The sequence below is a fragment of the Magnolia sinica genome, chromosome 15 (genome assembly GCF_029962835.1).
Source record: "Magnolia sinica isolate HGM2019 chromosome 15, MsV1, whole genome shotgun sequence".
Classification (NCBI taxonomy): domain Eukaryota; kingdom Viridiplantae; phylum Streptophyta; class Magnoliopsida; order Magnoliales; family Magnoliaceae; genus Magnolia; species Magnolia sinica.
In genome coordinates, this window is record NC_080587.1 from 42715033 (window position 1) to 42727170 (window position 12138).

The 12138-nt window shown below is 36.1% G+C and overlaps 2 long non-coding RNA genes across 2 annotated transcripts; both read left to right on the forward strand.

The window, feature by feature from the left end:
• The first annotated feature begins 5814 nt into the window (after positions 1-5814).
• On the forward strand, positions 5815-6659 carry LOC131228005 (uncharacterized). Its single transcript, XR_009162683.1, has 3 exons — positions 5815-5887; positions 5956-6029; positions 6145-6659. It is a non-coding gene; the product is annotated as an uncharacterized LOC131228005 (long non-coding RNA).
• Positions 6660-8863: 2204 nt separating this feature from the next.
• On the forward strand, positions 8864-9972 carry LOC131228051 (uncharacterized). The gene is made up of 3 exons (XR_009162703.1): positions 8864-8970; positions 9196-9252; positions 9900-9972. It is a non-coding gene; the product is annotated as an uncharacterized LOC131228051 (long non-coding RNA).
• Positions 9973-12138: the final 2166 nt, after the last annotated feature.

A 12138-nucleotide genomic window follows, 5' to 3' on the forward strand; every position in this document is an offset into this window, starting at 1 on the left:
CTCCATATTGTTCAACGCTTTTCTCAGATCATTTTAAGATATTAACCAAAAAATGGGGCGCGTCCAAAGCTTAAGTGGACTACAAAGTTGGGACTGAACGTCCACCATTAAAAATAACATTCATAGAAGTTTTGTATCAAGTTGATGTTTGTGTTTTCTCTTCATTTATATCTTTTTGATATTATGAACATGTTGGATGTCAAATAAACATTATTGTGGGCCCAAGGAAGGTATCAACGGTGAAAATCATTATTTATCTTGATGGGCTTAACAAAATAACATAAATTGAGTTATTACTCCATACCTGTAAGTAACTTTCACTTGTAAGTGACTTGTAGGTAAGTCACTTACAACTTAAAAGAACTTACAGGCATCCAAACAGGCCCATCAAGATTTATATACCTCTCATTTTTGGAATAAATCCCTTATTTCATGTCTTTTTTAACTTTTGGACAGGTTGGATTTCAAATAAACATTGCGATGGGCCTTAAGATAGTTTCTGTGGTGGGGTCCACTATAGAGTTTTTATCTGCCTCATTCTTTGGCTCATGACTTAAAATGATATCTCAAAATGGATGGACGGTATGGATATAACAAATACATCATAGTGGGGCCTACAAAACCTGGTGTTGTCACCATAGGGCGTCCAAGAGGGAAACAAATTGGCTACTCAGTGCTCTGTGGGTCCCACCGTGATGTATGTGTTTCATCCATGCCGTCCATCCATTTGTACATATCATATTAGGGCTTGATACAAAAAATGAGAGGGATATAAATCTCAGGTGGAACACACCACATGAAAACAATAGTGAGTGAATATCCACGATTAAAACCCTCCTAAGGCCCACTGTACTTTTTATTTGACATCCAATCTGTTGATTAGGTCATACAGGCTCAGATGAAAGTAAAAAAACAAATATCAGATTGATCCAAAACTTTTATGGCCACCTAAAAGGTTTTTAATGGTCGACGCTCATTCAACACTATTTCCTATAATGTGGTCCAGTTGAGATTGGGATATACCTCATTTTTTGTCTCATACCATAAAATGATATGGAAAAATAGATGGACGGCTGGGATGAAACACATACATCATGGTGGGCATGTTTGTATGAGCCTCGTATAACAATGTTACATCTTTGCACATAATACAACAGTTTTGAACAAGGTTTGAATTATTGGCCGCCTTATCGGTGGTGAATGATATGATACCCAATACACTGATTTTAATCCTTGGTTTTCAATGACAGGTGGGGTCCATGGTCCAATAATCCAAACCCATGTTTGTTTGTCCCGACAACAGATGGACTACGCCTAAGAATCTCCTCGATAGGATAATCTTAACCTTTTAATTTCTAGCTTGCAGATAAAAGGTTATGTTGTGAAAACACAACACCAATCCATGTTCAACTGAAAAAGGTCCTAATATAAGTCAAAGTGATTGATCAATAGGAGATTTTTTGGGCATGCTCCATCAGAGGTGGGGTCTACTCAACAGACCACTGGTCCGAATTACAAAACCATGAGCTCCACTTGTTTATAATTGAAAACCCATGTATAATTTGCAAAGATGCAGGGTCTACTCAACCTTTAACTTTTTTGGGACAATTTGATCCGTCCAAATTGAAGAATAAATAACTTCATATGTTTAAATCAAAATTCACCCGAATTGTTGATCAATCTTTTTTGCCTAATATCTTTCTCATATGTAGCATGATCGGGACAAGTAACTAGTCAAATTGAGGGTAATGATCAGTAAAATAGAGGGAACGGACCAGACATGTAAAATGGGTCAAATATTATCGTCAAAATTGTGACCCAACTTATTGACACCCTGAGAACCTAAGAATTAATGTAAGTCTTGTGGGGCCCATCATGATCTGTGTCGAATATCAACACCGTGCATTTGATGTGCCCCCTTTAGCTTATGAGATATCTCAAAAATCATCTGTATACGAAACTCAGGTGGGCCACCCATCTAAAACTATGTGAAGACATCTAAAAAAATATAAAAACACTTGGTGGGGCTCACGTGAGTTTTGAATGCGGTTGAAACTGGGTCTGACCCTTCATCCAAGTGGGACACACATAATGAGTGGGTTAGATATGTGAATCACATTTAGGCAGGCCCAAATAAGCTGCCGGCGAAACCAATTTTTTAACGGTGGACGTTCAATTCACTACTGTTTTCGCATTGTGTGGTCAACCCAAGCTTTAGTTCAAGCTCATTTTTTGGGATAAATGATAAAATTATGTTAAGAAATGGATGGACGGCATGGATGAAACAAATCGATCATGGTGGGGCCCACAGAGCCATACCAGATCCAAAGCTTAATTTACCCTTTTTATTTTTCTATTTTTCACTGTGAGTTTTGTATTTAATATAAAATAGTGGTGACTTGTTCATAACAATAGTGGCTAAGATATAGAGTTATCCAGACCATCCAAATAATCGGTTTAGTTGTAAATGGTAAATATTTATAAATTTTTATTATATAATACAATATTAACCATCCAGAAATTGGTCCCATGCATGTACGACCGTTAATAGAGTTTGTGTTATTATTTAATGTAAAACTCACAACATACGGATTTCAAAGAGTTATCTTATTTGAAAGAGGATTTCCAAATCCATCCCAAATCCATCGAGCGCCCCTCTTTTCCCTCTTTCATCTTCCATCGAGAAATCTCTCTCTCTCTCTCTCTCTCTCTCTCTCTCTCTATTCCAGGGAGGGAAATGGATTCCCAGAAGGACGGCGGGATTCTTGCCATGGATATCTACTTCCCCCTACATGCGTTCAACAGGTAACTGCTTCCTAGGGTTCTTCTCTTTCTCTTTCAAGAATCGTTTTTGCATGGGATGGATTTTTCGCTTATCTGGTATCCCCTACGAATAGATTGGAATTGGATTTCTGCATCTATTTTCGTCGCCTTCAGAGTCATTCATTCCTCTTTTTTATTCTTTTCTTCTTTCTAAAATTCCACCAATGTACTTCACTGGCGCTGTTTTCTTGCTTCAGGGTTTCTTTGATTCACCAGATTTCATGAAATATCATGACATTTTTCACTAAATTAGACTGATTAATCGTGAGAAATTTCATGAGATTTTCTGCTGCCATTGCATTGAATTTCTCTCTGTCTCTCTAATTTGTATCGTGAATTGTCGAAATTTAGTTGATTCTGTTGTTTTTGTCCTGTTTAAGAAAGAGTGAAATTTCTAAAGAGAAATGCTGAGGTTATTTTGCATGAGGATTAGATTGAAGAGGGGATTTGTGGCCCACATGTCAATTGAAGTGTGTATGAGAGAGAGAGAGAGAGAGAGAGAGAGAGAGAGAGAGAGAGAGAGAGAGAGAGAGAGAGATCTGGGCTATTTGATGGTAGTGATGTAGACATGGAGTCCAATGATGAGTGGACCAGACTGGTCTTTTTGGCCATGGAATGCTCACAGTGGGACCCACCTTATGAATGGTCTGGATGTTGCCTTTATGTACCACGAATTGACAACTATCCTTGCCTATAACCGTTACCTTGTAATAATCTGCCAGACAGAGAAACCATGAGAGGATTGAGCGAGACTGGATCCGCTTCCATTTTAAAAATGGTGGCAAACCATCACCCTAATGTTGTTTAATTTTCAAAAGGAAAAGAGGAGAGAGTATAGGAGAATTTGATCAGATCAACCTTCTTCCTATTCTCTCTCTCTCTCTCTCTCTCATGCATGCATGATGCAAATGGTGTTGTAGACATGTGCTTTGAATATTTTTAATTGCTATACTTTTCGTTGTTTTTATTTTTTATTTTTTATATTTAAGTCCTTTTCATGTGCAACCATAAGAAGCTCATGAGGATCGTGACACATGCGATTGAACCAGACTAACGAAAATCTAATTCAGCCAAAACTAAAGCATATAAAATGAATGGGACTGTGAGGTACTTGATAACATAAATTAAGGAAATTCTTGACACTTGGATGGCAGCTTTGTTCAAAAAGAAAAAAAAGAAGAAGAAGAAGAAATGATGGGTTCACGTTTTCCCTACTTGGATGTTGGTATTTTCTCATGACTGCATGCATGTAAAAAACTAGCTGGAACTCATGAAGGCATCATCACCATCTAAGACTTAGTTAGTATTGTTGCCACTTCCTAGAACCCAAAACTGTAGCTAGAGATGCAACTGGACTTGACTGCCCTGGGGCAAGCCTGAGTCCACCTTGGCCAGGTTTGGGCTTAGCCTAGAGCCAAGATAGGTCAACTATCAAACCTACTCCTCGCTACTGGAGTATTCAACAAATATACCTATGTTTTTCATAATTTCCAATATGTGGAAAGCCTTGAAGATTGGTAGAGGAGATTTCCTTATTTCATTTAGTTCTCTTTAATGATTTTTATTTTTATTTGGCTTCATGTCAACTTATTTGCATTATGTGAATTTGTTGATTTTTATTTATTTATTTATTTAGTACGTTGGTCAGTTGATTTCTGTTTCTTGTTGGCTATAGTGGATGTTACTATCATTCTCTGTAAGTTGCTATGATTTGGTCAGTAAATGGGATTAGTGGGTTGGTTTTGAAGAGTCCCGTGAATCAGATGTTGCACGATCTTCAGGCTTTAATGGGAGACATTATCCCACGAACAGGGTTTGACAGCAGCTATAAAGGAAGGTGGAATTTTCAACTCCGAACAGAACAATCTGAGGTTGTTATATATCTCAGCTCTTCAGAGGGCATACATACCTGGTTATGTTTGTGTTCAGAATTTCCTCTTGTTTCCTTTCTTTCATTTCCTTTTTTCCCTTGCTGCATTCTTTCTATTTCGTGTTTGGATAAACAGAATCCAAAATATGGAAATGGAAAACCCCTAAAGAATCCTTAAGGAATGGAAAACTACAAAATCCAACCAAATCCAACCAACCTTAATTCCATTGTTTGGTTATGAGTGCTGTCTTTTGTGTAAATGTGAAAAGGTCAACAGTTGAACAGTGAGACTTGTCTCTCACATGGGGGAGTGTGGAATGGTTTTCCTCATTATTCGAGGAAAAGGAAACTGATTTCCCCCTCATTTTTTATTTTTCAAACAGAAGAAATCATCTCTTAAGTGGAGTTTGTATAACTTTTGCACAAATTTCCACTTAAACAAACAGGTGTGTTTGGAAGCTCAACTGAATTGAATCACAATGATTAAGCTCATTCAAGTGGAACTACTCATTGTGAGGAAATAGCCCATAAATAGCCATTGGCATTCCTTTCAAATCCAACTTCAATCTTACATGATTGTGATTTTGAGCAAAGAACCTCAAGATGCAAAATGAGGAAGGGTGGCTAAATTTAGCTGAGGAGCATTAATTTTCAGTACCCATTATGCTTGTGGACCTACTTCTAACTATGTATGATTCCAATTGTTAATTCCACTATCAGTTGAAATCTATGTTTGGATGCACTAAGAAATTGCATTACAATAGTCAGTCCCATAAAGTGGAAATGCAATTATCTTGCTTGGCATACATATCAAGGGACTAGGCTCCTTATATGTAAGTGGCAAACTAATAATAGTTAAAAAGTAGCAAGCAAAGTTATCAAAATGTTTTGTTCAGAACAAAATGTTGCACATTCACTGTTTTGTTCTATTCAGAACAAAATGTTGCGAGATTGGATCTTTGATTTACCATTTATCTATTGCAGTAGGCTTAATTTTTTGTCCATGACCTTCATCTAATGATTTGGCAAGTAAAGCCAGTACGAAGAAAATGAAAGAAACTATTCTCTGTTTCTAAAGAAGTAATAGCAATTCTTTTGCACAACTGCATTGGTAGGTATTAGAAGGGGGGATTTCATCAGTATACATGTGGGAAGATAATGAAGACTTTGTGGCTTGCTACCTAATAACGAAAGGTCAGCTTTTCAACTACGAATGCATGTCATATGATTGCACTAATTTGTGATGGTTGTTGGGGATGAAGATTGCTCAAAGTCAGGGCATGGCTGAAGAAGTTATTTGCAAGAAGGTGCATGGGATGCTATTCATGTTATTGAAGTAAGCTCTATTTGCTTTTTGCCTTGTCTATTCTAATTTCAAAGTTCTTATGCATGCATAGTACGTCCCTTTCCATGATTATCATGACAGATGATCTTCTTTAATTTTCTTGCAGTACATATGGACAAAACTAGACAAAACTCGAGTTCAACTTCCGAATTTGAAGTGTTGTGGCATATTTCTGCATATGGTATTGTTCAAAAGTTAAGAGGACTTTTAATCATCACATGTGGCATATTTCTGCATATGGTATTGTCAGATTTCTTAACTCAGCTCCTTGTTGAATCTTGCAAATTTCTATTACTAAGAATACTATACTCAGAAAGTTGTGTTGGTGTTTTTTTTTTTTCCTGGTTGTATTTATTAAATAGGTATGAGATGAGTTGCACTAGTAGGAGCCTCACCTACTTTGAATTGGTTGTGTATGGATGCTATCGAATTTGGTTGCAATTAAAAGTATACTAAAGTGGAAATAAGCAAAAGTACTTGGCAATCATATTCAAGGACTTGGCTTCTAGTTGCAACTATGCCACTTTCAAGTCAGATTGGAAAGGAATATGGTTCCAGTTTGAGGCTTACTTCTTCATTACAATAATTAGGGAACACCATTAGCTTAATTGTACATACAAACACGGGTTTTTTTTTCTTCTTAAATCTTATTTTCATAAAGGTTGTAAACTGATTTCATGAATCCCTTTATATGCATCCCCAGTAATCACACTACGGGAATTTTGAATCTTTGAATTGGTGCTGAAATGGTGGTCAGATTAGGGTGGAATTTCAGTGTTTTTTTTTCTTTTCTTTTCTTTTTCTTTTGCAGCTGAGTTTTTCCTGAGTGGTTTTTTATTGGGTTTTTAAATGAAGAAGCTGAAAAGCACATTCCGCACCATCCGATGAAAGCACATTCTGCACCATCACACTGCAAAAGGATGAGACCAAGGTATGTATGACGATCTAACACCTGATTTGAAAACATGTAGAGGGCTTAATTATTTCTACAAATGCATGTATGGCCCAGCTGGGCACATGTCTATGATGGCATGTACCTTATATATTGGGGGGCCTGGAAATTGGGCCGTTCACAGTACTGTATGAAACAAAATGAATGGCAAAACCAAGTTGGTCTGAACTGATGGTGGGATTGAGGCCTACATAGTAGCTACGATGCAGGGCCTTGCATTATATCAAAATCGAAGAAAGGGTTGTACCACTGGGCCAGTTGGATGTGATAAGGTATTTTGAGTTAAACCTGGATATGGGTGTTGTGAATTTTCAAAATAAAAGGATTATTTTGTCTCTTGGTTGTGTCTTCTGTTGACTCCTGGTTGTCTCATGGTGCCTTTTAGTGACTAGTTAGTCTTTTAGTGAATAATGTGGTGGAAAGTTAAAACCAAATCAAGAGACGCTATGAAAGGACATGCAATTATGGGTCTGTAATTGAGACTCTTTTTTTTTTGTTTCTTTTCTTTTTTATGTAATTAAGTCGTTTATTCTGAAGTTAAAATCATGCAATTCTTGGGTTTTTCATTTTTTTTATTTTTATTTTATTTTTTTATAGTACAGATTGTTGATTTTGGATTAACATATCATGGCCCCACATCGTTATATCATGTAGTTGATGGGCCATAGAGTGCCTAGCAGCATGGCGGATTGGATGTTCATGATATTTTAATCACTCCTTTGTGGATAGGCTATATCCCAAAAGACAGGAGGATTGTTATATTTTAATCTCTTAGCTGCATGTCAGCTTGCATTTGTTTGGTTCCTTATTGACATTGTTATCTTGATCTATCTGGATTGTTTACCTATTTTGAATTCTTACTTGTTATCAATGAGTTGGAAGAATATAGAGTTGCCATGGTGTGTAAATGGTAATTTAATTCAGTTTTAACTGTCATGGGTGTTGTTTTAAACTGTATTCTGTTTTTTTTTTTTGTGTTGGCCTTGGAACTTGCATTGTTTTCTACTAACAATGCATCTTTCACGTTATATTTTCATTTCATTCTTCTTTACTCTCTCTCTCTCTCTTTTTTTTCTTTTTTTTTTTCTATGATGGGGAAGTTTTTTTTATAGGTAAAAACGTTCTTTACAAAATGTGAACTGATTAGGTGTGCACGTGATGGACCATCCATGCACATTGTATAACTACCCTGGCACAAAGTATAGGCTACTCTTACAATGTGATGGACCATCCATGCACATTGAGTGCGGGCAGTCCACAAATGCTTATAGTCATAAATGTGCAATTTGGCCATAAATGCTAAGTCATTTGCAATTTCAGTGCATCCTATGTGATTGCTTTATTTTTTTCATTTGATTTCATTTTGACTTGATTCATGATTTTTCTTGCTCAGTTTTAATAATTCATTGCTTTGAAGCATTGCTGGAAAATTTTGTTGTTGTCAATGTGGTGGCCTGTGCCTGGTTTAAGGATTTAGTTTATGGATCTTAGGCCCTTCATTTGGATTTAAGAATAACCAATCGTCCTATGTCTTGTGGGTTTGAGATCCGATGGATTTGAGTTGAAATGTATATGATTGTGCCATCATATTGTGAAAAGCCTGATTCACTTACTGTATTTCTTGATTTTTCCATCCTGACATTGTGTGAAAGTTTCTGGATTTTCTCTGTATTTCTTGAAGTTCAGCACAGTAGATAACCTGATCTGATTGAACTCATTCTTGCATAAACATTCTCCCCATTGCTTTGCTTTTGTTGTTTGTCATGATAGGTGAAATATTTCGTCTTTAATTTGCTCAATTGTTCTGGATTTTGGGTGCATTGAGGACTGGTGTAGGTGTGAATGATTGAACTATTGCATTGGTGACAGGTGCTGAAGGATGGACTTGCAACTTTACACATTCCCTATGCATATGGATTTGCAATTATCTTGCTCACTATTATTGTGAAGGTGGCTACATTGCCTTTGACAAAGAAGCAGGTGAATGACTCCATTGCCACTCTAATATATAGAAAAGCGAATGTTGACTTCTAATTCTTAAACATGTTAAATATAATGTTTTTAGTGTAGATTGACTATGAAATACTGGGAGGAGTGTATCTTCTTATTTACAAGGCATCTCATGCATGAGCAGTTTTCAAGAATTGGTTTTAGCTTTTCTTTTCTTTTTTGTTTTTTAATTCATTTGTACTGACTAGATTTTAGTGGGTGGGTTTCTTATTAGCACTGCACTCTTGAGCAGAAATGGGAAAGGCACTGATGGTAGGTTGGGTATGCAAATCCACATGTTCTTGTCATAAGTTATCTGATGCAAGGTTTTGGTTTTCTGTACTACATTATGTGCCATTTCATGTTACTATATTCTTAACTTCCTGTTTAAGTTTTCTTACTCATCAGTTGATGGAAGCATTCTCTTCCACTACATTGGCAATGTTGATGCCATTGTTCAGAAAGTAATATTTCCAATGCTGATGTCATGTTATTGTGATAGGTGTCCATGATGGTGGCAATGTTGATATCATGTTATTGTGATAGGTGTCCATGATGGGCTTTTCAAATAGGGTTGGTGTTTTCCAATGCTAGGCCAACCAGAACTTGGGTCTGAACCCAAGTTGCAGCCCTAGACCAAGCATGCACCTGGGCCCAACACTTCTTCTTTACTTTGTAATGGGTGCCACTACTAGCTAACTATCATAGTAATAAAAAATCTGCATATTTGCAAATTGCTTTAAAATTGAAATTCACTCTTTTGGGTCTGTGTATCTTCTTTCAATATGATTCAATCCACTTGATCTATTTAATGATATAGATATACCAATGCAGAGAAAATCTTCTTTTCTTTTTTGGTAAATTGAAATTCATTACATGACCACTTTATCAGTTATAATATCTAGACTGCAACATTTCAGGATGCAGGGGGAACTTGGTGCAAATGCTATATTAGTTGTGTCAATTGCTACTTGTAAAGCTGGTGCTGCTGAAATGGAGGCAAGTTTTTTTTTTTTATATATATATATATATATATATGGTTATTGCCAAGCTAACCTATTTTTAAAGCCATGCCCCAGGAGATTTTTTCCTGTGTTTCAATTTTCATTTGCTTCAATGTTTCTAGTACTTTTTATACTATTGCTCTTCAAAAATTTTACTACTTTTTTTTTTTAAATGAAACACAACTAGGAGCAATTTCTGGCCCCTAAGTAGAATCCTCTCCCCAAAGTTAGAGCCAAACTTAATGGAAAAGGAAGTAGAGGATGAAGCGAGAGCCACCCTAAGACACCATGTGCATCCCCTGTTTTGGGTCAGTTTTTTTTTTTTTTTTAATTTTTATATATATATGGCTGACCTTAGACTGTACAGGTTTTTTTTCTTTTTCTTTTTCTTTTTCTTTATCTTTTATATATGAGCACATCTCACTTTACATATGCATGTGGCTCGTTCGATGAGTGGATTGGCTTCAGTCAGGGCACTTACACAGTGCAGCCAGCCTAGACCCAGATCTCACACCAATGTTTCTACACTCACACATGTAGTTTGTTACATAGGGATGAAAATGAAGTGAGCGTTCAACCTTCAAATGATTCTAGTTTTAATTTCTACATGCCAATTTCACTTACCTGTTATCTATGCAGGGAACTGCAATAGCCTACCAACTGTGATATGCCAAAATGACAATTTGAATGACATTTTGATGGATGTATTTTATACAGGTGCTGATGTTGGTGGATTTTTTGGCAACCCTGAGCCTAAATTGCTAGTTCACTGGTATCAGCTAGGTGCTTACTATCCTTTCTTTAGAGGCCATGCCCATCATGACACTAGAAGGAGAGAACCTTGGCTGTTTGGGTAATATATTTATTTAGTTTAAAAGAATGTTCAAAATGGAAATTTATACTTTGCACTTATATTGCAATGTGCATATTAAATTGCTAGCCTCTGTACTGGTTCCTCATAGCCTCTTTCTTGATTTTATTTTTTTGATGTCTCTCTTAATAAAAGTTGCTGTCATATATTAATACAAATAAACATAAATAAATCCATGGCAATATTTTTCTATCTAAGACACTAATTCTATCTCTATGGTTCCTTTTCTATTTATATGCATCTTGTTTTATGCTAGCTTTAATGTGTAGATGTGCATTCAAATTTTAATACTTAATTCCTATTTAGACAAAGTAGAGATCTAATTCCTTCAAATTTGTATATGCACCATATAGGCTAGATGGGATGTACAAATAAACCAAGGTTTGGTTGGTTCACCAAATGTAGCCAATCATTATGCAGAAGTACAGCTATACCAGGAGCGAACCTAGTAAGCAATTCATTCTAGATTAATAAACCCTCTATCTGTGGTGTAAACTGTTTACATCCTCAAATGAAGAAATGTCAGGGTTATTTGTATTTTCATACATATGTACATAGGCATGCACATCTATTCCCAAGTCTGCATGCTTGTAGTGTGTAGTGAGTGGCATAGGCTACATAGTGTGTAGGGTAACTTTTAGATTTTTAATTACAATAATAGGAAAAATAGGGCAAATACTAAAAATAAAGATACTTCAGATTGTTTCTTGTGCAAGTCCTATTCATCAATGCTTCAGATTGTTTCTTGTGCAAGTCCTATTCATCAATACTTCAGATTGTAATTATTCTTCACTCTGCATTCTGCTTTTTTCCTTTCCTTTTCTTGCTTTTTCTTTTTTCTTTTTCTTTTCTTTTCTAGCTTACTGTACTAATACAACCAGATATGGTTATTCATCTAGGATTTCTTTCTGATGGATCTACTTACACTTGTTTACATCAAGAAAATCTTAGCTCCGGAAAACATCTATTAACATCCTTTTGGAACTCAAGACTGCAAAAGATATTCATAAGACACTGATGTGCGATGCTCTTCACACTGTGATTGATTGACCTCATTGGTGGAGCCTGTACTTCCCTTCTTATAATTCTTCTAAAAATGTCAACAGTGGCCAGATTTGGTGTTATCTATTAATACCTTTAAAGTATATGGATCTCTAATAACTTCAACTTCCAAGAAGCATTTAATTTGGCAGGGTGCTATTTGCTTTAAAGTATAGGTGGATGTTGTACATTCTTGTATTGATTACTCAAGCATGACGGTTATGCGCATTCTTTCAGGTGGAT